Source organism: Puma concolor, chromosome C2 (genome assembly GCF_028749965.1).
Source record: "Puma concolor isolate L17-30 chromosome C2, mPumCon1.1.hap2, whole genome shotgun sequence".
In the NCBI taxonomy this organism is placed as follows: domain Eukaryota; kingdom Metazoa; phylum Chordata; class Mammalia; order Carnivora; family Felidae; genus Puma; species Puma concolor.
In genome coordinates this window covers 98534723-98561933 of record NC_141675.1, presented here as the reverse complement: position 1 = coordinate 98561933, position 27211 = coordinate 98534723, and the positions used below count along the sequence as shown (strand labels likewise).

General features: G+C 34.2%; 1 protein-coding gene and 1 long non-coding RNA gene across 44 annotated transcripts in view; one reads left to right on the top strand and one right to left on the bottom strand.

The window, feature by feature from the left end:
* ZBTB20 (zinc finger and BTB domain containing 20) overlaps window positions 1-27211 on the bottom strand; it is a 780465-nt gene that overhangs the window by 704164 nt on the left and 49090 nt on the right. The window lies entirely within an intron of this gene.
* Window positions 10729-27211, top strand: part of LOC147577441 (uncharacterized) — a 32812-nt gene continuing 16329 nt past the window's right edge. Inside the window, exon 1 of the long non-coding RNA XR_015240551.1 lies at window positions 10729-12047. This is a non-coding gene — a long non-coding RNA (uncharacterized LOC147577441). The remainder of the gene's footprint in view (window positions 12048-27211) is intronic.

Genomic DNA, 27211 nt, shown 5'->3' with positions numbered 1-27211 from the left:
CACACAAACAAAACCTTGTAGTTAATCAATAAGGAAATTTAGGTTTTAAGAAAAGAAACTTTCCCCCTACTATAGGAAACCATCACCTTACGTAGGAAAAATTCTGAATTTAAAGCTCAGATTCAGCCAGTTACTACTTACTTAATGTGGGCTAAGTTACTTCACCTCCCAGAGCTGTAGTATCTTTATCTGAAAAAGGAGGCACTAATAACGTTCTCCCCACCCCACAGAACTACGGTGAGAATTATATAAAATGAAATATATGAAAACACTCTGCAGACTATTAATCATCATACACATACAAATTATTACTACTGGAAATCCTTGTTTGTATTTTGGACACAGAACTTCAGAGTCAGGGGAGGTCATTTCACAAATGATGAGGCTGAAAGCCAAAAGCCTAAATTACTTTCCTACTGACAGTGGCATGGATGACAGAGCAGAAATAGAGAATTCTTGATTAACCAGGAAAAGAATATCACAGCCATGGGAGTGGAATCATTTGGAGATTCAAGGAAACCAAAGGGCCCAGAATGAACTAATGCTGCAGCATAGACTGTGAACAGAGATGAAAATTTAAAGGCTGAGCAGTTTTATACAGTAAGTCCTAATAGTGACTTTAGTGAAGATATTAGGAAAGAGATAGAAAGGTCAATCAAAAAAAAAAAAAAAAAGTTGCACTATACCAAACATTACTGTTATTTCATCTTACATAATAAAATTTTGATAGCTTGTCAAACTAAAGAAAATAAGGAATTTAAGATAATCCTCCTATTTATGTTATTCCTTTTCACTGGTCAGAATAATTAACCATAGGTTAGGAAGTTAAGACAACAATAGGATGGACGTCAGTGAAGTTCAAGTACTTTAATTGGATTCCTTCGGGTACAGTTTGTTTCCCTTTTTCTCTGGCCATTAATCCAGCAGAGGAAAGTGATCTAACACAGCACCATGGCACGAAGGGATGGACCCTAGAGCCTGTCTCTCTATGATGACTGTTCTTGTGCATCCAGACTGCCTATTGAAACTAACAATGCCGGCTGCTGCTGCCGAGGAGGATCATCCAAACTCTGAAAATGAAACACATCACACAAAGGGATGAAAGAATTCTTATTCCACAGGGTTTAGCTTGCAGCTGGTCATGCATGCCAGAGGGATGTGCCATGAGGATGAGAAAGAAGCTTCCAAAGAGAACGGCTGGGGCAGCCAGTTGAACATTTTGAAATACTTAGGGAACTAATTCTTTTGAAACTTAGGCAAATAACTAGACTTCTTTAGAGCTGAACTTGAGAGTCAGGGCTTTTTAATTTCTGCAATCCACCTAGGTGTGAATATTCCTGTAAGCAAAAGAAACAGAGAATTTCTAATTGCTTATACATTTTGGTGGTTCCCCACTCATAGTAAGAGATCATACTACATATTTTTCCCCCCTCTGGGCTACAGCTCAGTAATACTTTGGAGTTTAACACTGTTTGCAGGGATAGGTTGGGTTTTTCTGCAAGTGATGCAAGTATACTGATTAATATGCTTGTTATACAAAACAGCACAGTAGTTAAGACTGAGGTCAGATCAGTTGTGAAACTGATGTGGAACTCCTTACATGGTATTGGGTCCCAGGGGCTCTAACTGTGTAGAATAGCTATGCCAAGTAACTTTTCCCACAAAAGGTATTCCTAATAGAGTTATAAGTTGTAAGAACACTTCCCTGTGGCCACCATTGCTCCTGGTCTCTCAACTGGCCTCATCAAGATATAATGGTTTTCAGGTGCTCTGGACATCACTGTCCAATGGATTGCCAAATAGTATCTTTGCTTTGGAAAGATTTGCCACTGTGAGGAATCAGCCCTTTTATTCTCTGATAAACTCACTCTGTCAAAAACACAAACATTTCCCTCCTCTCCTGGCCCTTTTCCACTTCAGGTCTGAGAAGCTCATCTTCCTCTGTTTACTGCATAAAAATGAGCAACTTTTTTCATCGTACATAACAGTACACACATCAGACTTTGCGATCCATTTTTACCTGTTATAACACTGATTTCAAATAACTCCACTGTAACCAGATGTGTAGCCTTATGAAAGTTACTTAATCTAATCATTGATTCTTCATTGATAAAATGTAAGTAATACCTGTCTTATTGAAGGTATCTTGTTACTGAAGAATAAGATAATATTTACCTGCTAGTCCAGTTACCAACACAAAGGGCAATTCAATAAATAATAGGCATTGTGTCATTCTCTATAACAGGAGTAAGAAATAGTTCACATCAGACACTGAAATAAGAAATGAAATATAATATCAAAAATATTCCCCTACCTTGTCAGGATGCTATTGTTGACTTGAACATTGTATCATTTTTCTTTGGTTAGGTCATACTTCTCAAGAAGCATTAGTTCCTTAGAGAATTATGCCAAAGTGAATAGAACAAATTGGGAGAAATTTTCCTTCCACATATTCAATCCGTTAGTTCTAACTAATGTCCTTCAGACCACTGTAAACATGTTCTTGTTAGAAGTGTCTTAACTTTTCAAATAGCTACTATTATATTATATACATAAATATTGGCACTGGACGGTTTCCATAATTGTTTTAATGTCTCTTGTTCTCCCACTTCTGCCACTGTTTCCACTCTCTCATTAGCTCTTCTAATGTCTCTCAAAAGGAAAAGAAAATTGGGGTGACAGGCAGTACTACAAAATCAAAGTTAAAATATATTTGAAAAAAATTAATTCTCACTCTGGGTCATTCTACAGGTACTATCTCACTCAACTGCATAAAGTGAACTTTTAGCCCTGAGTTCATTACCAACATATTAAAAGAAGCAATCTTTCAGGTAAAAATTAAAACTAACAAGGAAAGATGTATATATGCTATATATATTATCCAAAGAAAAGGGATTATAATGAGGAAAAATATAAAGAGATAATGATATTTGTAGTACAATAGAAAATTATCTCTACATAAGAAAATAAAACCCATAAGCCATTTTCCTTTAAAAATTATAAAATACCTTAAATTCTGAGTGTATTCTAGTAAAAAAACTAAAGCAGAGTTTAGATAAACCCTTAACATTAATTACTTCTTTACATTGTGAAATTTAGCTCTCAAATTTTTACACTAAGATCCTTCATTTAGGTGCCAAAGAAGACAAAATAACCTAATATTTCATTCTAAAGGAATTGATCAACAATGTGTGAAAACAAGTCTTCATTTTTCTCACCATTCCTTTTAAAAGTGCCCATCCAAACAACCCCCAGATCCTGCCAATGCTCTTTCTTTTCCCACTGTTATTGCCGAAAATCCTAAGTAATCTAATTATTTTCAACGCCTAACCTTTTTTATCTATCTTTATGCTTCTAGAGTTATCTTCTTAAAAAAAAAATATGTATATATATATGTGTATATATATGTATATACATATATAAATATGTATATACATATATGTATATGTATATGTATATACATATATGTATATACATATATGTATATATATATATATATATATATATATATATATATATATATATATAAAGGCTCAGGGAATTTCCCTCACCTCCTCAAAAATCCTGAGTGATTTGCTAGTGAATAAAATCCAAACTCTAGTGTAGTATTCAAAGTCTTTCACAGTATTGCACAAAACTACAATTTGTAGCAATTAAATTAAAAGTAAAAGATATCCATTAACTATCTGCTATGTGCCAGACTCCAAACAGTAGTGGGTTGGTAGTGGGGTAGAGATGAACCAGACACAGTCCCCATTCTCAAAGAAGCCAATGCAGTGAGGAGGCAGATAAGCTAACTAAAACTTGGAATGCAGGTAGTGAGTACAGAACGAAGTACCCAGCTACAGGGTGTAACACAATTAGATGATAGGTCCCAAACTCAATAAGGAGAAAAGTGAAAGCAATGTGTTGGTCTTTTGCTTCGGAAAATGATGGAGTAACAGAAACAGGACTTAGTCTCCTGACTCAAACTGCTAAAAACTAGACAAAATAATGGTTTACAGATACTGGACAATAGGCATAACATGCCATGATCAGCTCTACAACTGCTGTAACTTACTGCCCAGAGCTACCAGACTACATCTCAGAGACAGAAACATGAACACAGCCTGATTTGCCCAGGGCCACACAATTAATGAGTGGAGCTGGGCTTCAGAAACGAGTCTTTTTGACTGCAAGGTCCCAGAAGTTTTATTTTTAACTTCTCTACCACCTTTAAATCTTTGCTTAGACTATTCACTCAACCTAGAAATCAGTTTGCCCCTACCTTTCCATTCTTCCTTGCCCTATAGAAATCATGCTTCAAGGTTTCAGTTTAAACATTACTTCATCTAATAAAGCTCCCCTAATTCCATTCCCCAGCCACAGAGAAAATTACTTCTACCATTCCTATAATACTGCATTACTTTGTATTGTTTTAAGGCATTAATTTTATTCTGTTCTACATAATAATAATATTAATGCTCACCAATATTTATTGAGAGCTTATGTTATTGCTCTAAATTCTGTGCCTGTACCCGATCATTGAATCCTCAGGACAATCCTATTCAGTAGGTACTATTTTTGGCTTCATTTCGTAAGTAAAGAAACTGAAACACAGATAAGATAAATAACTCACCTAAAGTTATACAACTAGTGTTAAGGCAGGGATTCAAACCAAATAATCTGGCTCCAAAATCCTTGCACATAACCTCAGTGTTTCCTGTCTGAACAATCTACTAGACTTCTTGAGTAGGGACAGTTCATGTAACTAATCTTGCTATTTCGTAGATCTCATACCACTCAGAACAATGTTTTGAACCTAGTATATACTCTATGTTATTTCCCATACGAATGAATGAACAAAGGAGCTCTATGAGGCTGTGGAAGAATAATTATACTGAGTGCTAAGTCAGAACTCCAGAAAACTCTAACCTATGGACAAAATGTACCTATAATTCTTTGAGAGAAATTATTTTTCATCCTTGCAGCTACTCAGAAATTTCATCCACAAGCAATGAAAACTTTCACATCCTCCAGTGATGGGAATCTTACTTCCAACTTAGCAAATTTCAATATTGAAAAATTATATAAAATGTTATTTATGTTGATTTTTTAATGACCAATATGAGACATGTTTCCCACATTTATTCTAAGCATAAACCAACACTCCTAGTAAGACTATATCTAGCTGGAAAATTGTGTGGGGGGGTGGGAGTGAAGAGCCAGCAAAGGTAATAATAAAATAAAAGTAACAAAACCCCTACCATATTCAAGCACTTACCATGAGCCAGGCACCTGCATTATCATATTAATGGCAATTATAATGCCAGTGCATTATCTCACTTAACACGCAAAACAACCATTCATAGGAATAAAATGAACCCTGAAATTCTGGGATTTTCATTTTTTAGCAATAGATTGTGTCAGATGAATTAAGAATGTATCCGCAAAGTTAGTATTCATTTCACTAATTTAGAGTAGAAGTTCAAGTCATGGGACTATTACAATGAATTACATTTTTATCACTTACTGTTTTTCATCAACTTCACAAGTGTTATATAATGGGCCAGCAAACACTATTATTCTGCTTACATCAATAATATATGTTCAATATTTATTCCACAAAAGTTCATTCATGATTTAGTGCATTGTTTACTAAGAAAATGTAGTGAAGTCACCAGATACTTGAGGTAAAACATAGTGGTTACAAGACTTTAAATTAGATGCTCACATCCACTTAGGTAGGTAATAAGTGCTAGAATCAAAGTGATCCATGAATTGGTGTGAATAATCACTCTAGGTGATCAAGAAGTTCCCTCCAATTGGTGCAGCCACTCTGGAAAACAGTGTGGAGGTTCCTCAAAAAATTAAAAATAGACCCACCCTATGACCCAGCAATAGCACTGCTAGGAATTTACCCAAGGGACACAGGAGTACTGATGCACAGGGGCACTTGTACCCCAATGTTCATAGCAGCACTCTCAACAATAGCCAAATTATGGAAAGAGCCTAAATGTCCACCAACTGATGAATGGATAAAGAAATTGTAGTTTATATATACAATGGAGTACTACGTGGCAATGAGAAAGAATGAAATATGGCCCTTTGTAGCAACATGGATGGAACTGGAGAGTGTTATGCTAAGTGAAATAAGCCATACAGAGAAAGACAGATACCATATGGTTTCACTCTTATGTGGATCCTGAGAAACTTAACAGAAACCCATGGGGGAGGGGAAGGAAAAAAAAAAAAAAAAGAGGCTAGAGTGGAAGAGAGCCAAAGCATAAGAGACTCTTAAAAACTGAGAACAAACTGAGGGTTGATGGGGGGTGGGAGGGAGGGGAGGGTGGGTGATGGGTACTGAGGGGGGCACCTTTTGGGATGAGCACTGGGTGTTGTATGGAAACCAATTTGACAATAAACTTCATATATTGGAAAAAAAAAAAAAAAAAGAAGTTCCCTCCACTTACTCTCCAGAGCTAAGGAGTCTTGCATGCAATAATCAAAATTAAAGCAGAAGTGATGGAAATATATGTGCACAGCTGTAAAATACCCTAATCTTTAAATTAATCTTTGGTCCCCAGTGCATTAAATCACCAAGGTTCATAAGAAAATTTAAGTTTTTTTCATTTCTTTAATTCACTCCATTCTTGTAGAAAAAACTGATATGATAAACTTTCAATAATCGAATAACATATTAACCATACTTTAATAATGACATTATTATGTTACATTACATTATGTCATATCACATTACATTATTAATGGATATCAGTAATTGAGTGCCTACTATGTGCTGGGCAAAATATTAGGTGTTTTACTATATATGATCTTGTTTACCCTCCACCACTCTGGGGGTTTGGTTTTCTTATCTGTGCTCTTTAGATGAGTAAAATGGCTCAGAATAACTTGTCCATAGTTTCACAGACACCAAGCACTGTTCTAGAAGCAGGGCTCAAACCCACCATAAACAATTAGAGAATTTTGCAAAGTGAGGGTTTGCAAAATTAACATACAAAAATCCATAGCCTTTCTATACAGAAACAAAAAGCCAGTTAGAAAATATTATGGGAGAGGACTCTGTTTAGGATAGCAAGTTTGTAAAAAAATATATATAATAAGCAGTTGAATAAACAAATGAATAGAACACCAAGGAGCAAACTTAGTAACAAATGTTTAAAACCTTTATAAGAAGAAAAGGTGCAAAACTTTTGAAAGACACAAGTTATTGAACAAATGGAAAGAAGAAGCAGGTTCTTGAATAAGGGAACTCAAACTCGTAAAGATATTAATTGTCCCTATGTTAATCCATGAATTTATCATAATTTCAATAAAAATACCATCCAGTTTTTCCCCCCTCAAGGCCTGCTTCTTGATTATAAAGTTCATTTGGAGTTACAAGAAAGCAAGAAAGTCAGGAAAACCCTGAAAAAGAAACATGCTGGTGGGGGTGGGGAGGGAGGCTAACACTTCAGATATTAAAGCATATTCTAAAACCTCTATAATTAAAATAATGTGATAATGGCATATGAATAGACAGACCAATGGCATAAAGTAGAAAATCTAAAAACATGTATGACTGCATAGGAAAATTTACAATAGGAAACCATGTAACTACTGGAAGAAAACATGGATGAATTCCTTTACAAACTGCAAGTGGGAAAAATTTGTCCTAATTATGCCTCAATGACATAAGTCCCAACAAATTCAACTAAATATTATTAATGGCAAATGCCTCTCTTGGTCAGATAATCATCATTTTTATGGATTGTATGGAAAGCAAAATCCAACACACCCCTGGGAATCACGGAAATTGCACAATCGTTCAGTAAAATAAACTAATATCTTCTCTTTCTTCATCATCATTTTTAAACCCCAACAAAAAGATTGTATTAATATAACCAAAACCTGGGAGAAAGAAGCTAAACCACATCTGTTGGATTTAGTTGGAAATAAAGTACACTACGTCATATCCCAATTCATTCAAGACTTTCTGGATTTTAGCACTATACTTACTTTTATTTTTTTAATGTTTATTTACTTTTGAGAGAGAGAGAGACAGAGCAAGAGTGGGGAGGGGCAGAGAGAAAGGGAGACACAGAATCCAAAGCAGGCTCCAGGCTCCGAGCTCTCAGCACAGAGCCCTACAGGAAGCTTAAACTCACCAACTGTGAGATCATGACCTGAGCCCAAGTCAGGTTTAACTGACTGAGCCATCCAGGCGCCCCCATATACTTACTTTTAAAAGGGAATGCCATCCTTGAATATCTTAATCCACTGTTTATATCAGCAAATGTATAAGTAATTTCTACGTGCTACAGGGTAAGGGTGCTTAATAGATATTTAGATTTATCCTATAATTAAAAAATAATAATAATGCAAATGTATGCTAAAGCTCTGTAAACAGTATCTTTAAAAAATTTGTTGTGGAGAAGGACCCCTGGTGTCCAGCTGGATTCAAGCCAGTCTATAGTGTGGCTGTTGACTGCATAGCATTTGAGTCCATGATGAGACAGCATCTTTGTTTACTCTGAGATATTTTACTTCACATCAAAGATGTCAAACCTCTAAAATTTGTAAAGATGACGTGTAGGAAGAAATACCTTGGTTGTTTTACATTTTTCCCAATAAACATTTCAAGAAGCGTAACATAGATTCTTTGGACACCAAATACGCCATGACTGACTGCTAGGAATGTATCTCAGACACAACAGTTACAGTGTCTGATTGGAATCTCCAGAACATATAGATAACACCTACATTTATTAAAATGACTTCTATCTCCACAAGTAGCTTCTGAAAAAGGCTTTTTAAAAACAACATAAAAAACGGTGTGTTGGCAAAAGACATGATCACAGCCTTGCTGTACACTAACATTGCCTTGCAAATGAAAACGTGCACCATTCCTTATGATCAGGGTTTCACCCATTTATTTGGTTAATCATTCAAATGGCTAAACAGACCTCTAATTTGAAAATAAAAACCAATTGATGCAATCACAAACAAGTTCTAAAATTGCGGTTTATAAAAATTGAAATCTTGTTCTAAGCCAAAACACACACACAGTTACCTTTTCCTAATCAGAGCATTCATTTCTCCTCATTATGATCTCACAAGCACATTAAAATCTTATTAACATTAATTACTTCTGAGCGCCTATGCATGAGCAGTGACAGTCGTGAGCGTGCGCGTGTCTGGATCATATCTACATTTATATACCTTGCTGCACTTTGCTTATAAAACATGTGAAAATATTTCTGCTAACACCAATTAGCTAATTTCACACACACACAGATAGTAAACTGCTGTCTCACTGCACAGCCTATCAGAGACCCATAAACATATGGACAAACGGACAAGAAAGAAAACAGAAACACCTCTTGAATGTGAGAAATAAAACGCCTTATTGTTGAGCCTTAATTCCTGAGGTACAAACAAGTTGAAAGAACAAAATAGCAAAAAATAAAAAACCATTAAAAATTTAAAAACCAAGCATTTTATTTCCTACCCAGATGGATTCAATGATAAAAATGATAGACACAAAGAAAAACTGGCAAGCAAAAAGCAGCTGACACAGGAGAGATGGAAAGAGACAGATAAACAAAGAGACGGAAGTGAAAGTGTCCTTCTTTACATGTGTACACATCCACACGTGTGCGCGCCCACACACACACATCTGCTCCACATAATTATACTCCTACTACAATTTGAACAAAAACAATATAAACTTTACACTGACCATAAGGTAAGAATAATAGCACACCACACCTCAAAATCAAACAGGTCTATTTCCATAAGCAAATAAAATTCCTGCTCAATCCAAATGATTTATGAATTCTACTTATACCAAGAATGTTATACATAGGAGCCATTTGTCCCTACAACAGAAACTCAGAGTAAGTGCAGTAAAGGAGGCAATGATAGCCACAGAACTACATAGAATCCTTATCTCTTTTCTTCACACTCTCCTTCTCTCAGCATGCAACTATTTTACCCTTCACACATACACTCTACCAAATTGTCCTTCTTTCTGTCCTTTAGAAGGAATTTCGTAGGAATTTTCATAAAGAATTAACTATTGATCATTACAGCCACATTTTCTTGCCGATCCACATGTCCATCTTCTTTCATAGCCTACAATTTATACTAATCCAAAGACCTATGAAATACACTGTATCTATATCCATACATCCTATCCTGAGTCTTTCTGCCATCTTTAATTTCTTGTTTACTATTGACCACTATACCAACACTGTATCATTTTCCCAAAGAAAATATTTCAAAATTCCTAGGAAAACACCAGGCATCGGAAAAAAAAAAAAAAAAAAAAAAAAAAAAGGTCATGCTTAGTTCCATAATGACTTTTTTTCTGGTGAGAAAAACACTTAACTTCATTCGGTCACAATACTATGTTTGTAGGAAAAGAGAAATAATATAACTTAATCTTAAAAGTATTTTAACAATTGACTATAGTCATTAAATGATTTTAGAATGTTTCACTAAGAATGAAATAGAGAGAGAATATGACATATTCAACCATCCAGCACAATTAATGCTCAAGTTGATTTAAGTGGGTATAACTCATTCTAAAATTCCAATGTTCTACCTATTATCTAGCAGCCTCACTGGTATATTATGGGGGCCAGTGACTTAGAGCAATACAAGTGTGCACTCTACAGGTATGCTATGTAACAGAGGTCTAAGTGCATATAAGGAAGGAAATGGTGGAGAGTAGATTTTTGAAACTTTACGAAATCATATTTAAAATATATGACATTGGTATCAATATAAAATTTAAATGATAGCCAAGAATACTGAAGTTTATTTTAATTTAATGTTTTATTTAATTTATTTTAATTTAATATTATTCAACATGCTCATAACTCAAAACAAGATGTGGTGGACATTCTCTGGGAAACTCAAAACATGCCAATATAAACATCATTAGCAAATGAAGTGTTAAAAAAATTTTTTAATAAACTAGAAGATAATAAAATAAGGCCAAATACAATAAAATGGTATTACAGATGAGCAAGAGTTATTTCAAGTAATTACCAACTTATCATAACAATTTAAAATAAAGTGAAATTATCATCCCTATGAAGTTTACGTAGACATTATATAAGTCAGTAGCAATTGTTAGAATACTATATATGACTTGCAAATATTCTGATTTACCAGATTTAGCAAACAGAATCAAGTGTGGCCTTTACAAGAAAGTCTACAGAACTGACAAAACAAAAATTTGAAACTAAAAAACTAGTGGTTGCCTATCACAAGAGAACTCTACGCTTTAAAAATATATTCATTTTTAATTAGTAACACCTAAATATTTGTTTATAGGTCATTAAGAGTTTAACAGATTCTGGAAACCAAAAATTAAAGTATTAGCAACCACTGCCAAAGGAAGATTAATTTTATTTTATTTTTAAATCTGTAAATTTACAGATCAGTAGAAAAATATGAGATACATAAAAAAAATTACATTGACATTTTCAGGAATATATTGCATTAAGATAGACCCCCAGTGATCAGAAAAGTATGGAAAAAGAGTAGGCACCAAAGAAATAATTTGGGGTAGACATCAAAAAAAAAAAAAAAAAAAACCTCACAATAGTACAATATTAGTCTGCATGTTGCAGATAGCTTTACAGTGATCCACTGACAAATGACCATGACAGAACTAGCAAAAAGTGTAAAAAAATAGGTTGAGACTTAGAACCCACCTTCCCTCTCATAAATACCACATCACAAACTGCAGAGATTAGGTGGCCAAATTTCAGCGTCAAAGGTATACTTGGCATTTAAACCAGATCTAAGAATTATGGTCTTTGTTTTCTAGTAAAAGCTAATAAGCTGAGGTTTACTTAACTCTTTCCTGGTTTTTCTGTTTTTGTTTTTGTTTTTTGAGCTTCTCAAGGATTACTGAAAATGAAGAGTACATATAAAAAAGACAGTTCATCATTTCCAAAAAAGATATTCATCCAGATTGCCCTCCAATCCGTGAAATCTGAGATGCCTAAGGAGTCTTCTTTGTGAAAGCCTTACAAATATATCCAAAGATGGTGAGTCCCATATGGCTCTGATAAATGAAACCCGTTATTGTGAATTTCAAGCTCTTCTTTAAAACAAAACACTACTGGGTGAATTTGGTGCTCATGAAATAAAGCACTAATTGCGTGGCCTAACAACACTCTGAATCCTCTCCCTAGCAGACATTTTAAGTTGTGCCAAATTGGTTTTGGGATGTGAACAAATATCCTGGAGCCAGACTCTCACATGCACGCACTACTCCCTGGAAGTAAGTTGGACACTCTTGGAAACTGCATTAACTCTTTCAGGCCACCAGGGAACCTAAAAAAAAAAAAGTGCCTCTTTTAAGAGGAAGACAAGTCACTGGGTCTAAAGTTAAACCCAAGTAAATGATGAAATAGCAAAAACTGATTTGGGGCCATTTCAACATAAAGTATCCATTGATATTAGATAGCCCCAAAAGATGCTTATTCAAATGTATCCAGAAAATCTTATTCCTCTTTTCCTATGTGTGCATAATTTCCAAGACATTAATAAGACTTGTGTGCATTCAGGAGAGGAGAATTCATTTTAAGCTTAATATGCCACATTTGCCTCAGGCATAGTGATAAGAAACTTTTGTTTCTTTGGTAACCACTTTCACCTTATTAGAACAGAAAACTTCTTGACTTTGTGTCTCACCACATGAAATATAATTTCCACACTATAATTTTTTCTATGGTGTTTCCATCTTGGTTCAGAAAGATGACTACAAATCTGGAACTGCATATTTAAATGGAAATTAATCTAATCCCATCTCCCTCTCACTTGAATTTAGGAATTAATAAAAACAATTTTTTTAATTAAAAGTACCTACATGTAAAAAAAATTTATAACTACCAGATTCTTCTTTCTTTCCTTTTTCTTTTTTCTTTGTTTTTCTAGTCCTAATTTCTTCAAAAGCAAAGTAATTCTTAGTTAGAAGTTATTATATTTTTAAGGAATTTTAACCGAGCATTTTATTTACAGTATGCCACAAGCAGCACATCCCCTTGTAACTCACTGATAAATATCCTGAGTTATATTTGTCCTAAAGATTACCCAAACTCCACTAACTATAATTTTACACTTTTAGGTCACTGTCATTCTGTGGCTACCATTCTCTCCTTTCATCTTAAAGGTTTAGTAAAGACATAGATAGAAGAAAAATTACTTTTTCTGTGGGTAGAAAATAATTAAATGCCTATGAAGAAGGTTTTTGAACCACTTCTAGTTTAAGCCTTCTACAATATATTTCCTAGAGAACCATATTTTATTTCCTTCCAATTGGTGTGAATTGAAGAATATTACCAGAAGTCTATGTTCCGTTTCTAACAAAGCATTATATTCCAACAATTAGCCTGTGTACGCTACTGCCAATGACTTTATTACTGAGATATAAAACAACAACTTTATCAGACCCTAAAAGGAAATTTACAAGTAGACAGGACATTTAGTGAACTAAATGTGGAGCTGCTTCTGACCTCGATTAAATCAAACTACAATTCTTAGAAGAGAAACCAAGTCTGCAGATGTGTCAATATAAGAACATACACCTGACTTTCACAGAGGTGGTGGCACTCTGAATAACTCTTAAATATTTTCTAATAAAAATTTAGAGGATCTGTTAGTGCACTGGGGTCTGTTTGTAGCATGTCTGACATCACTGCATTACTTCTATGCTCTGTTGCATATTTGTGTAGTTAGTTGCTGATAACCAAATAAAACTCACATTCTAGTTGAGTTTATTTGGAATTTAGAGCCATACTAATGGCATTAAAAGGTAATTGGTTAATACTCAACAGGCACCTCAACATCAAAAAAACTTTTATCTATGCTTAAAGCCAATATTCATTACATCAGTGAGAAACTGACTCAATACATACCCACCACTTCAACAAAGTAATAATAGGGCCAAGAAGCAATTTTCCCATGAGGTCCAAACAGAGAGGATATTTGGGGTAGTAACAAACCCCTTATGGAAGACTAAAGTTCTGATTCATATTTCTACCATGGTCCCCTTTTTCACCCCAAATTCATATAATGACATCAATTTAGGAGAAAAGGTATCAAAATGTAGCGTACGTTCATTTCAAATTCCTATGACAAACTACAATTAGGACTTATAAAAACAATGGCCTTATCAGGCACCTGGGTGGCTTAGTCAGTAAATGTCTGACTCTTGATCTCAGCTCAAGTCATAACCTCATGGTTCACAAGGTCAAGCCCATGTCAGGCTCTGTGTTTGGGATTCTCTCTCTCCCTCTCTCTCTGTGCCTCGCCTGCCCAGGCTCATTCTCTCTCTCTCTCTCTCTCTCTCTCTCTCTCTCTCTCTCTCAAAATAAATAAATAGACAAAAAAATAAAACAACCAATGACTTTTCTTTAGTAGTATGCTTGTATTTTTTATTAAGCTTTTTATTTTAATTCCAGTATAGTTAACATACAGTGTCATACTAGTTTCCGGTGTACACTATAATGATTCAACAATTCTATACATTATTAATTGCTCATCATGATAAGTATACTTGTAAGCTTATATCTCTCTTTATCTTTTGTGTATTTACTGTCTATGTAAACCTTATGGTAACTCACAAAAGGTAAAGAGAAAGGAATATAAGTATACAACTAGAATCTAACCACAAAGAGAGCAAGGTAAGAAGAAATAGACAGGAAATACAAAAATAGTCAGAGATAATTAACAAAATGGCAATAAGCACATATCTATCAATAATTACTTTAAATGTAAATGGACTAAATTTCCAATCAAAAGACACAGAGTAGCTGAATGGATTAAAAAAACAAAACCCATCTACAGGCTGCCTAGAAGAAATTCACTTTAGATGTAAGGATGCACACAGATTGAAAGTGAAGGGATGAAAAAAGATATTCCATGCAAATGGAAACTAAAAGAAAGCTGGAGTAGTTATACTCTTATCAGACAAAATAAACCTTAAAACAGACTGTAATAAGAGACAAAGAGGGGAATTACATAATGATAAAAGGGTCGATCTACCAAAAAATTATAACATTTGTAAATATTCATGTATCCAACACAGAAACATCTAACTATATAAAGCAAATGTTAACAGACCTAAAGGGAGAAACAGACAACAATACAATAACAGTAGGGGACCTTAATACCCTATTTACATCAATGGATAGATTATCCAGATAGAAAATTAATAATCAAACATTGGCCATTGAAAAAAAGAAATAACAAAGATTAGAGCAGAAATAAATGAAATAGACCCTACAAAGACAATAGAAAAGATCAATGAAATTCTAAGCTAGCTCTCTGCAAAGATAAACAAAGTTCACAAACTTTTAGCTAGACTTAATAAGAAGGAGAAAGAGGATTCAAATAAATAAAATCAGAAATGAAACAGGAGATGTTACAACTGACACCACAGAAACACATAACATTATGAGACTGCTTTAAATAATCATATGCTAACAAACTGCACGACCTATAAGAAATGGATAAATTCCTAAAAACATACAACGTACCAACACTGAAACATGATGAAATTGAAAATCTGAATAGATCCATTACTAGCAAAGAGATAAAATCAGTAATCAAACCCAAGAAAGTCCAAGTCCAAGACTGGAATACTTCACTGGTAAATTCTACAAAACATTCAAAGATGAATTAATTCCAATCCTTCTCGAACTCTTCCAAAAAATTGAAGAGGAGAGAACTCTTCCAGACTCATTTTACAAGAGTCTGATTTGTAATCAGAATTACCCTGATACCAAAACCAGACAAGAATGTTACAAGAAAAGAAAATTATAGGCCAATATCCCTGATGAACATAGATGCAAAATTCCTCAACGAAATATTAGCAATCCCAATTCAACAATACATTAAAAGGTTCATACACTGTGGTCAAGGGAGATTTATTCAAGGGATGCAAGGGATCTGCAAATCAGTTAATGTGATATACAACAGTGACAAAAGATAAAAATCATATGATCATCTCAATAGATACAGAAAAGCATTTGACACAATTCAACATTTATTTAATAAAAACTCCCAACAAAGTGGGTATACAGGGAACATATCTCAACATAATAAATGCTGTACAGGACAAGCCCACAGCTAACATCATAAAGCTTTTCCATTGAGATCATAAACAAGACAGGGATGGCTACTCTCACACTTTTATTCAATATAGTATTGGAAGTCCTAGCTAGAGCAATAGGAAATAAAAAGAAATAAAACCATCCAAATTGGAAAGGAAGAAGTAAAATTGTCAGTTTTATGTCATTTGCAGATCACATAATATTATATATAGAAAGCCTAAAAGACTCCATCAAAAAAAAAAAATCAGAATTTTAACAAATTCAGTAAAGTTGCAGAATACAAAATTAACACACAAAAATCTATTGTGTTTCTATACCCTAATAATGAACTATCAAAAAGAGAATTTGGGGTGCCTGGGTGGCTCAGTCAATTAAGCATCCAACTTTGGCTCAGTTCATGATCTCATTGTTCATGAGTCCAAGCCTGCATCGGGTTTGCACTGACAGTGCAAAGCCTGCCTGGGATTCTCTCTCCGTCCCTCTCTCTCTGTCCTTCCCCTACTGGTACATGCATGCATTTTCTCTCTCTTTTGCTCTCTCTCAAAATACATAAACTTTAAATTAAAAAAAGAAAACTATAAGACATTAATGAAAGAAACTTAAGAAGACACAAATAAATTGAAAGATATTCCATGCTTATGGATTGGAAGAATTAGTATTGTTAAAATGTCTGTCATTCAAAGGAATATACAGATTTAATATAATCCTTATCAAAATTCCAATGGTATATTTCACTGAAATAGAACAAATATCCTAAAATTTGAATAGAAACATAAAAGACTTTTAATGCTCAAAGCAATTTTGAGAAAGGGGAACAAAGCTGGAGGCATCATGCTCCCTGACTTCAAACTATATTACAAAGCTATAGTAATGAAAACAGTACTGCATTGACATAAAAACTGATAAACAGATCAACATGACAGAACAGAAAGTGTCGAAACAAACCTACATATATATGATCAATTAATTTATGACAAAGAATCCAAGAATATATAATGGGGAAAACATTCAATAAATGGTGCTGGGAAAATTGGACAGTCATATACAAAAAGATGAAACTGCACCATTACCTTACACCACACACAAAATTTAACTCAAAATGGAGTAAGGACCCGAATGTAAGACCTGAAACCATAAAACTCCAAGGAGCAAACATAAGCAGTAAACTTCTTGACACTGGCCTTGGTGATGACTTTTGAATGTGACACCAAAAGCAAACAACAAAAGCAAAAATAAGCATGTGGGACCACATCAAATTAAAGAAATTCTGCACAACAAAGAAAACCATTAACAAAATGAAAAGGCAATTTAGTGAATGGGAAAAAATATTTGTAAACCATATCCCTGATAAAGGGTTAATATCCAAAATATGTAAAGAACTCAATAGCAAAAATACAAATAATCCAGTTAAAAAAGCAGAAATTCTGAATAAACATTTTTTCAAGAAGAAATACAGATGACGAGTAGGTACATGGAAAGATGCTCTACATCATTAATCATCAGGAAAATGGAAATCAAAACCACAATGACATCTCACCTCACACCTGTTAGAATGACTATTATCAAAAACACTAGAAATAACAATTGTTGGCAAAATGTGGAGAAGGAACCTTGGTGCACTGTTCGTGAGAATGTGAACTGGTACATCCATTAAGAAAACCGGTATGGAAGTTCCACAAAGAAATGAAAATAGGACTATAATAATATGATCCAGTAATCCCACTTCTGAGTATTTATTTGAGGGAAATGAAAACACTCATTCAAAAAATATATATGTACCCCCATGTTCATTGCAATGTTATTTACTGTGGGCAAGATATGAACACATCCTAAAGGTCCATCAATGAAAATGAATAAAGATGTAGCATGTATACATAATAGAATATTATTTGGCCATAAAAAAGAATGAAACTGTGCCATTTAAGACAACCTGAATGGACCTGTAGGGCATTAGGCTAAGTGAAATAAGTCAGACAGAGAAAGATAAATACATGATCTGTCTTATATGTGGAATCTAAAAAAATTTTTTTTAATTAAAAAAAAAACCTTGGGCGCCTGGGTGTCGGTTAAGTGCATCTCACTCTTGATTTCAGCTCAGGTCATGATCTCACAGTTCCTGAGTTTGAGCCCTGCATCAGACTCTGTACTTATAGTGCAGAGCCTGCTTGGGATCCTCTCTCTCCCTCTCTCTCTGCCCCTCCTCCACTCATTCTTTCTTTCTCTCTCTCTCTCTCTCCCTCTCAATAAATAAATAAACCTAAATAAAAAAATAAATAATAAAAAAATACTTTACAAAAAAAACAACCCTAAGCTTATAGATAGAACAGATTGGTGGTTGCCACAGGTGGGGGACAGGAGGTGGGAGAAATAGTTAAAATATTTTTGCTTTTTTATTGTTGTTGTCTAACTAAATTGAATAAGAATTTTTAAAAACCTAAGGAAATTTGAATAAACTATGGATAATCGTTAATAATAATGTATCAACATCAGTTTATTAATTTTAACAAGTGGGCTGTATTAATGTAAAATGTTACTAATAGGTGAATCCATGGTGGGGAGGAAGACTAATATGTGGACTCTGTACTATCTGCTCAATTTTTTTTTTTTTTTTTTTTTTGTAAATCTAAAAACAAACACACACAAAAAAACAATGGCATGTCTTTTATTAGGTACCCACCCCATTTTTTTCATATTTGGAAGTCTGCCAATGAGCTCAGAACTAATTTATTCAAAGCCATTTGTTTTCTGCTCCATGTTCATTACCTGTGTACACCAATAAAATAGAGGCAAAAAGCTTAACGTGATACACACCGCCCTTCTAGGTCAGCTAGTTCTCAATAGTTTTAGTAGTCAAAATATACTTGTTCAAATAGCTTCTAACCCGGAAATTATAACCAGAATGATTTTTTAGATGTTAAAAGATAGCAGCAAAAAAAAAAAAAAAAAAAAAAAAGGAGGAAAGTAAAAGGGGGTAGGAATATTAGAAGGGCATCTTGATCTATAGGGAAAATGGACTGACTAATCATCTTATTGAAGCAATGAGTAACCTAGTTCCCAGGACCAACTCAAATACTGGAAACTACTGTGTAACTTTAGCCAACTTATTTAACCTCTATTGGCGTCTGTTTCCTAATCTGTAAAACAGGGGTAAACTGCAGACACCAACTGCTTTCTTTATCCCTACAACTGGCTAGGATCTTTTAAAATTTATTCCCTGAGCCAAAACCTCACCCACATGCCATCCGTTATTTTCCCTCCTTTTTCCTGTCTCCTTTGCCTCTGCAGAGAAATAAAATTAGCAGTCAAAATTAAACAAGCCCAGTGGGCAAGACAGCCTTTGGTTTAAGGAAAGGGATGGAGTAAGTTGTGTTAAATTGCTTATTTGGCCCCAAAAGGTTCATTGTTGGGATATTACCTCCCACAACTAGCTCCACTGGAATTTTTCTCAGGAAAATGGAGAACTGTTTTAAGATAGACATGCCCTTTAAGTTGGTCTCAAATCAAAATAAATTTAGTATATTCAAAAACACCCTACAGGATTTTCCCTGTGGAGTCTAAATAAATCACTAACCAAATTTTCCAATTTATGCTCTACTGCTAAATGGGACTTTCTAAAAAATCATGTTTTAATTTTTACATATTTTGAAAAGGGAGTATAGGTAAACTTCTTCACTATGTATTTTCACCCTCCTTTCTTCATGGTAGCATTCATTTTCTTCATAGAATTTAAAAGAATGCCATTTGGGAAAAGACTTAAAGAGGAAAGTTGAAATACAACCCAAGTTTCCAATAAACTAGAAAGTCAGCTAAAGACAGCACTATATACCTTGGTTAGTGTATCTTTTAAAATATAATTATAGAGTCATTAACAATACCTCCCAAATGTATGCATATTAAACTGTAAAATCATGATTAGTTTTACACTTAAAAAATGCATTTCAGAGCTCCTTTAAATTAATAACTCTACTGTATTTAAAATATTATTAAATCTATAAAAATGTACATAAAATATCTAGCAATTCATATACTTAGTAAATGAGAAATTGTATTAGTTTGTACACTGCACTGTGTACAATAGGCTGTCATTGTATATGAGGTTTTTTTTTTTTTAAACAAGAACATCAAAAAATGTTCAGAAATAAGTTTTTAGATATTAGGAAGCCCTGTGGCATTCACACTATTAATACACGCATTGGATTTTATTTATTTATCATAAAGGTTTTTGTTTTGTTTTGTTTTGTTTTGTTTTGTTTTTTAGAAAGAGACAGAGCGCGAGCAGGGGAGGGGCACAGAGAGAGGGAGACACAGAATCTGAAGCAGGTTCCAGGCTCTGAGCTGTCAGCACAGAGCCCGAAGCGGTGCTTGAACCCACAAACCGTGAGATCATGACCTGAGCCGAAGTCGGATGCTTAACTGACTGGGCCACCTAGATGCCTCTATTTGCATTGGATTTTAAATACAAATACATTATTTTAAGACCAACAACAATGGCTATGTTATGTTATGAAATTATTGTTTCATGGCATGTCATTCAAATAATCTCTTCCATCAAAGAGTTTAAACTCTCAAAAATAAAAATATTAACAAAAGATTATTCACTTCAATGGATATTCCCTAAAATATTATGTATTATTAACATCAAACTTTACAATACTTAAAAAAAAAATACTGGACTGATTAAGTGTGGCAAAATGGTTTGTTCCCCACAAAGGAAATGAATTTAAGTCCCAAAAAGTTTAATTAGCATTTAGTGGTTTGAACTTACCAAATAGAGGAAACGGCCTGACTCTGAAGGTTAACTGTAGAGTCAGAAATTATATATACTGGTGGTTAAAAGCACCGACTGCTATCAAATTTAGATTGAAACAGTTCAATCTCAGTTCTGCACTTACTAGATCTGAAATCTTTGGTAAGTCACTTAAACATCCCAAATCAGGCTTTTCTTCTCTGTAAACTGGGTTAAGAAACTCCTCATAGCAAAGGCATGGGAATTAAAGGAGATTCCACAGACAATGTTCTTTAACAGTTCAATAATTGTGGTTATTGTTACTACTTAGACCCCTTCTGATCATTCAGAAAACTTAAATTCTACCTCCGGCTAAAAGTTACTTCTCAGTGGCAGAATAAGAAAAAAATATGTATCAATTTAGTTTACATGGGATAAGTAGTAGTTATTATACCATAGCAGTAACACACTTTCTGGCCCTCAAAGCTAGACATTATCATTTAACATAATAGGATCCTGGTAAAGATTTATTGATTAGGGAAAAATACAATATGATATAGTAGAAAGAGTATAGGCTCTGAATCTGGCTTTGATGCTTAACAGCCGTGTCAAACTGGCTATCAATGAGCTTCATTATTTTTTGTTGCTTTTGTCTGTCACAGAGACAGAAAACCAGGGTATACAACAAAGTCATTGGTGAGACTAAATTAAGCAGTGTCTATGAAAAGTCCTCAGTAATTTCTCTTTGCCTTAATTCTGAGGTTATAGGGCAAGAATGGTAACTGTTTTTCAAGGCCGAACTTTTCTTACTCAGCTGTATCAACTTTGTCCTTCTATGTAAAATGTGATTAGATTTCATTAGGGAATATTGTGAATTATGAGAATGAATTCAGGTGCAATGGTAAATAATATACTCTAAAGACAATACACCCTAAAAACAAGAGCAGTGATTCCCAAACCTTGCAATATTATTAGAATCTATGAGATAGTTTTTTGTAAAATACTGATGCCCAAATCCATATCTAAAGACTCTGATTTAGGATATCTGGGAGTAGAACCTAGAAATGTGTTCATTTAGAAAGCCCCCAGCTGATTATGATGTGCAATAGCCAAAGAAAGTAGCGTTTCTAACCCATGTGAACCAGATAGAACCCAGGATGCCTGAGTTCCATCCCAGAACTTTTAGAGATGGAGCTCAGAAATATGAATTGTTGCAAACACCCTAGGTGATTTTAAAGTACACTAAAGTTAAAGAACCACTAGAGTAGAGTCCAATACTACACTATCAAAAAGGTATATACAATTCTTCATATTTGGTTATTTTAAATTTTTTACCTTCTATTTTAATAAATTTATCACTGTCAAAAATGAACTTATGAATGATAGGTAAAAACTTTATCCAAAGAAAACACTAATTTTAGACTCAAAGGCATTATCACTGTCATTATCACAGGTTTTTAAACCAAAACAGAGGAAATAGGGTAAACATAACATCCATCTCCAGAGCCTAAAACCAAGAAACACTACAACTAAGAAAGAGATGGCATCAGTTTCAGTGTTTTTAGAATCTATGTTTTTTTGCTTTGACTTAGGTTTCTATTATCTATCCCTTCTCTAATTAGAACAGTAATAATGATAAATATTATTAATATTGGTATAGGGCTTTACTATTTATGAAGAAATTCCATGTACATTAACCATTTTAATCCTTACAATCCTACCTTGTGAGGTAGGAAGGAAGGGTAACATCTACTACTACCTTTCCACAAATAAGCAAAACAGCTTAAGCAACTTGCCCAAAGTCATATAGTTTGCTGATGTTTATGGTAATACATGGACTGAAATCCCAGATGTAAGTTCCATGCAAACATTCTGAAATTTAAATTTTAGCACTCATTTTTAAGTGTTACTTAAAAATCTTCAAAATAGCATGAAAGAGTCTCTGAATTGCAAATAGTCTATGGTCTCATACCAAAGCATGAGTTGATCTTACTATTTAAAGTTACTGTAATTTATTGGGGCGCCTGGGTGGCGCAGTCGGTTAAGCGTCCGACTTCAGCCAGGTCACGATCTCGCGGTCCTCAGCCAGGTCACGATCTCGCGGTCCGTGAGTTCGAGCCCCGCGTCAGGCTCTGGGCTGATGGCTCAGAGCCTGGAGCCTGTTTCCTATTCTGTGTCTCCCTCTCTCTCTGCCCCTCCCCCGTTCATGCTCTGTCTCTGTCTGTCCCAAAAATAAATAAACGTTGAAAAAAAAAAATTAAAAAAAAAATAAATAAAGTTACTGTAATTTATTTATTCTACAGTTGAAGGATAGAAGGAAAGTGGAGCTCAAGTAACCAAAACAAACAAACAAACAAACAAACAAAAAAATTAAACAAAAAATTGGAATCCCCATAAGTTATAATTTCCCTGCCCACTTGCAGTTCAACCCTCTATGGAAAAAAAAAACAAAAAACAACCTTCCATGCCTCAGTTTCCTCTTCTAAAACATGGTATATTAAATAATACTTTCAAAGGATAGCAACTTAATTTTCAACTCTACGGTACTTCAAAAAGCGTTAAACAAAATGTACAACTAGAGTAATACTACCAAATAACCAATCCCTACAAAAACCCTGAGTCAAAAGTACCTTAAGAGCAACTAGTCCAGCCTGCTCATTTTATGCACGGGGAACAGACCTAGAAAGGTCAAATACCTTACCCAAGATATCAGCAAATTTGTTATAAAGCTAAAAGTAGAAATTAAGTATCTCTACCCCAAAGTCAACTACAATATATTACCTGTAAATAGGCAATGCAATCTCTTATCAAAAAAGTCATTTTAATGTGAGAGAAAGTCAGTCTTTAAAGGGAAATTTGGAAAGGAGGTGGAATCAGAGGTGTTTTTTCCAAAGAGAAAAGGCCCTAAAATTATTTAAAACCAAAAAAAATGAAAACAAAAATAACAAATAAGAAGTTATAAACCATCTGAACGTAACCATTCATTCAGATCTCAAATATCTGAGTACCTCTGGGCTGAAAACCATAGAAAATTCTGGAGGCAGAAGGATGAATAAGACACACACTCTATCCTTGTGAAGCTCATGGTTTAGTTGAAAGATATGCTTACAAACAATACAAAACAATGCAAAAAAGTATTACAAACAATATAATGTGAGAGTGGTATTAGCAGAGAATATAAAAGTTGCTCTGAGAATGTGCAGAAAGGAGTCCCTCACTGTCTAGAACGATTGGGCTAAGGCTTTCCAAGTGGTAAGAATTAGGTGAGTATCTTGGACAATCCCTGCCCTCTTCATCCCCAATTCTAAATTGAACATTTGTGCCTATTATATCTAAAATGTTTTTAATACAAAGTGGGATGAGGGAAGGGGTAAAGTGCACACATAATTTCTCCTTGGGTAGCTAGAATTGCCAAACACACTAAAGCATGTATTTTTGGGCAGCTACTGCAAAATCAGAGCTTAAAACAATCTGCCAAATTTTTGCAAATGTCCTGTTCTTTCCTTTTCACTGGCTCATGCATCAGGGACACAAGGTGGCACTGTCGTGCTGACATTCATTTCAGGGCCCTTTCTAAATGGACAATTTGGAAAGAGGCAAAAGGCCCTACTGTGATAACTAAAACCAGAGTGGTAATACTGGCCTTCTGCTATGTCTACCAGCATTAATGGTGGCTGAGGAAAGAGTAAATCATTTTGTATTTCATGAACATCACATGATGCCTGTATATAAAAGAGAACATATTCTCTGATGGTTCCTACAAAATGTCATGTTGTGTGTTCATAGAAATGTCCAAAGGAATACAGTGCCCCTCTGCCAGTGGAAAGCCATAAGTGAACTGTTTACCATGGGCAAGGCCGTGGACATGGACCGCCTCTCCATCTAGTGACCAGTGGGAAAGAATGGAACCATAGTGTTCGCTTGGTTAAAAGCAGGCCTTTTATCAAACCAACCATAGGCAATTATGTCACTTTGTCTGACAAATGACAATTTGGGGTTTATTGCATTCATTGAATCATTAAACAGACCTAATAATACACTGAATTGACATCCACTTAAGCTAAAGACAACAGCAACCAATAATAATAATAATAATAATAATAATAATAATAATAATAATAAAGTACGTGGGCTCTCTCAGAGCAACTAAAATCCCTTTATTCTTCCATCATTACCAACTTAAACTTCTCTCCAGATGTTTATGATTTATAGTTAGAAAATGTAAGCAATATTGTATAGCTATTTAAAATAAAATTATACATTCTTTAAGATAAAAGAAAATCTGCAAAGGAGCTTTCCCCTTCATTTTATAGGCAAGGAATCTGAGGAATAGGGAGGTTATGATTTATTCAAAGTCATTATAGTCAGGACTAGAAACCAAGCCTCCAGATTTAACCACTTTAAATCCTTTTTGGCATTAATTAATGCCTCCTGTTCTGCAGAGTAGTGCTTTTTTTTTTTTTTAACCACGCCATAGTGTTTCTCCCAACATGCTAGGAAAATAGTTTCTAAAACTTTTATTCACATATTTTGATGCTAGGTTGATAGGACTGAAGCTATTGTATATAAGTCCTTACACATCATCATATGCATGGGTATATTCTGAGGCTATTATAATAACATGCTTTTAAAAAAAACTAACCAATTAGTCACATTCATTCAACATTTAGAAAGCAAAGTGGGCAGGGAACAGAGTAGAATGTGCTAGTCAAACTCACTATACAGAAATGGTTTCAGAAAGCCATTTTGTAAAAAGAAACCTAAATCCATTCAGACTGACAGGAAGTTTAGAGTTGTTTTTTTGTTTTATTTTATATAAAAAGTATTTGATTTCATTTTAAGAGAGGAAACACACACACAAACTTACACTGTCGATCACTTCAACCATTTTAATTAAACTCATGATGCAGTTTTGCTACATGCCTTGGGAATGCTTTATTGGGAAGGTTTCATATCAAAACAAATGAAATCTGTCCACCAACTATGAAAATCTGGTCACAACTCCAAACCTAACGCTTAAAATAAGACAAAAGGTATGAAGAAATCCTGGCAAGTGAATATAGAAGTATGAGATGTTCTGGCTTCCTCTTCTATGATCTTTTGGTGGCAACTTTGGAATCTTAGAGCAGAGGAGGAATTTAGCAGATCTACAGTAGATAGGTGTAGGAAGAAGGTAGTGCTGTTGTTGGATAGGCTAGATGGCTTTTAGGGGGGGGGGGTTGGGAAGTCTTTTTCTTTCGCAATAAACATAGAAGCTTCAAAAGCACCCACCCCTCCACTCGCAGCTTTACTTGTATTCTTATCCCCATTTGCTTCCTAATCATCTCTATTCTTCTCCCCTCTTGAGATGAGGTGAGGCAATAAAACCACTGTTGATGTGAGGAATTCAAAAAAGTTAAGAATTATTCCAATTCTTTTTACCCAACTTACAGTGCAGGTGGTAGGTGCATAAGACCAAGAAGATGCAAACATTAGTAAATATGTGCAGACCCATAGTACATTTAATGTGCCAAAGAAATTGTGTAATGTTCAGTATTTAAAAACAGAAAAACCCAACACATAAAGCCACTCTTGCAACTCTATTTGCCTTGTTCCCGTTTAAACGTAAAAGAGAGGATAACATTTACACTGCTTAAATGTCTTGGTACCTAAATAAGGTGTTTTTGTTTGTTTACAATAGTAGCCTTACAGTTTTCATATAAATACATACATCTACCAGATAAATTACATAGCCTAGAACATTCATAGTTTTCTGCTAGCAAGTTTTTTACTAGGTTTTAATTTTGTACCTGAACAAACTGACAACTTTACTTTAATTTTCTCTCAGTTGCATTGCATTTACTGGAAAGAAGCTCAAACTATAAAAGGAATTTGCCAACAACAAATCACAATTTGATTACAACAGTAATTCAGAGAACATTTCTGAAAGAAAGGTAAAAATAGCAAATACCCAGGTTCATTTAGTAAAAAACCCAAGGCTTCTAACCATTAGATAGAATTAAAATTTAATTAATTTAAAGTCAAACATGGATTTTTAAAAGTTTAGATTAAGAATTTTCAAAAAAAATACCATTATGTATGAGATTACTAATTACTACCATTTTTAGTTTCAACTTATTGAACATTGGTTTAATTTCCAAAACCTTAAATCCCATTTAGTAGTTTCATATGTATTGAATGCAAATCTTTACATTAGTTTTTTAATATTGAAAGTTTTCAAATACTTAACATTATAACATATGTACATTAAATTCACGATACCTTGAGACCCACAGGTATTCAGTATCAAAATACTTCTAATATCAAGGAGGTAAACATATTATGCTATAATGACCACCCTTTCAATCAGTTTCAAAGGCTAACTATT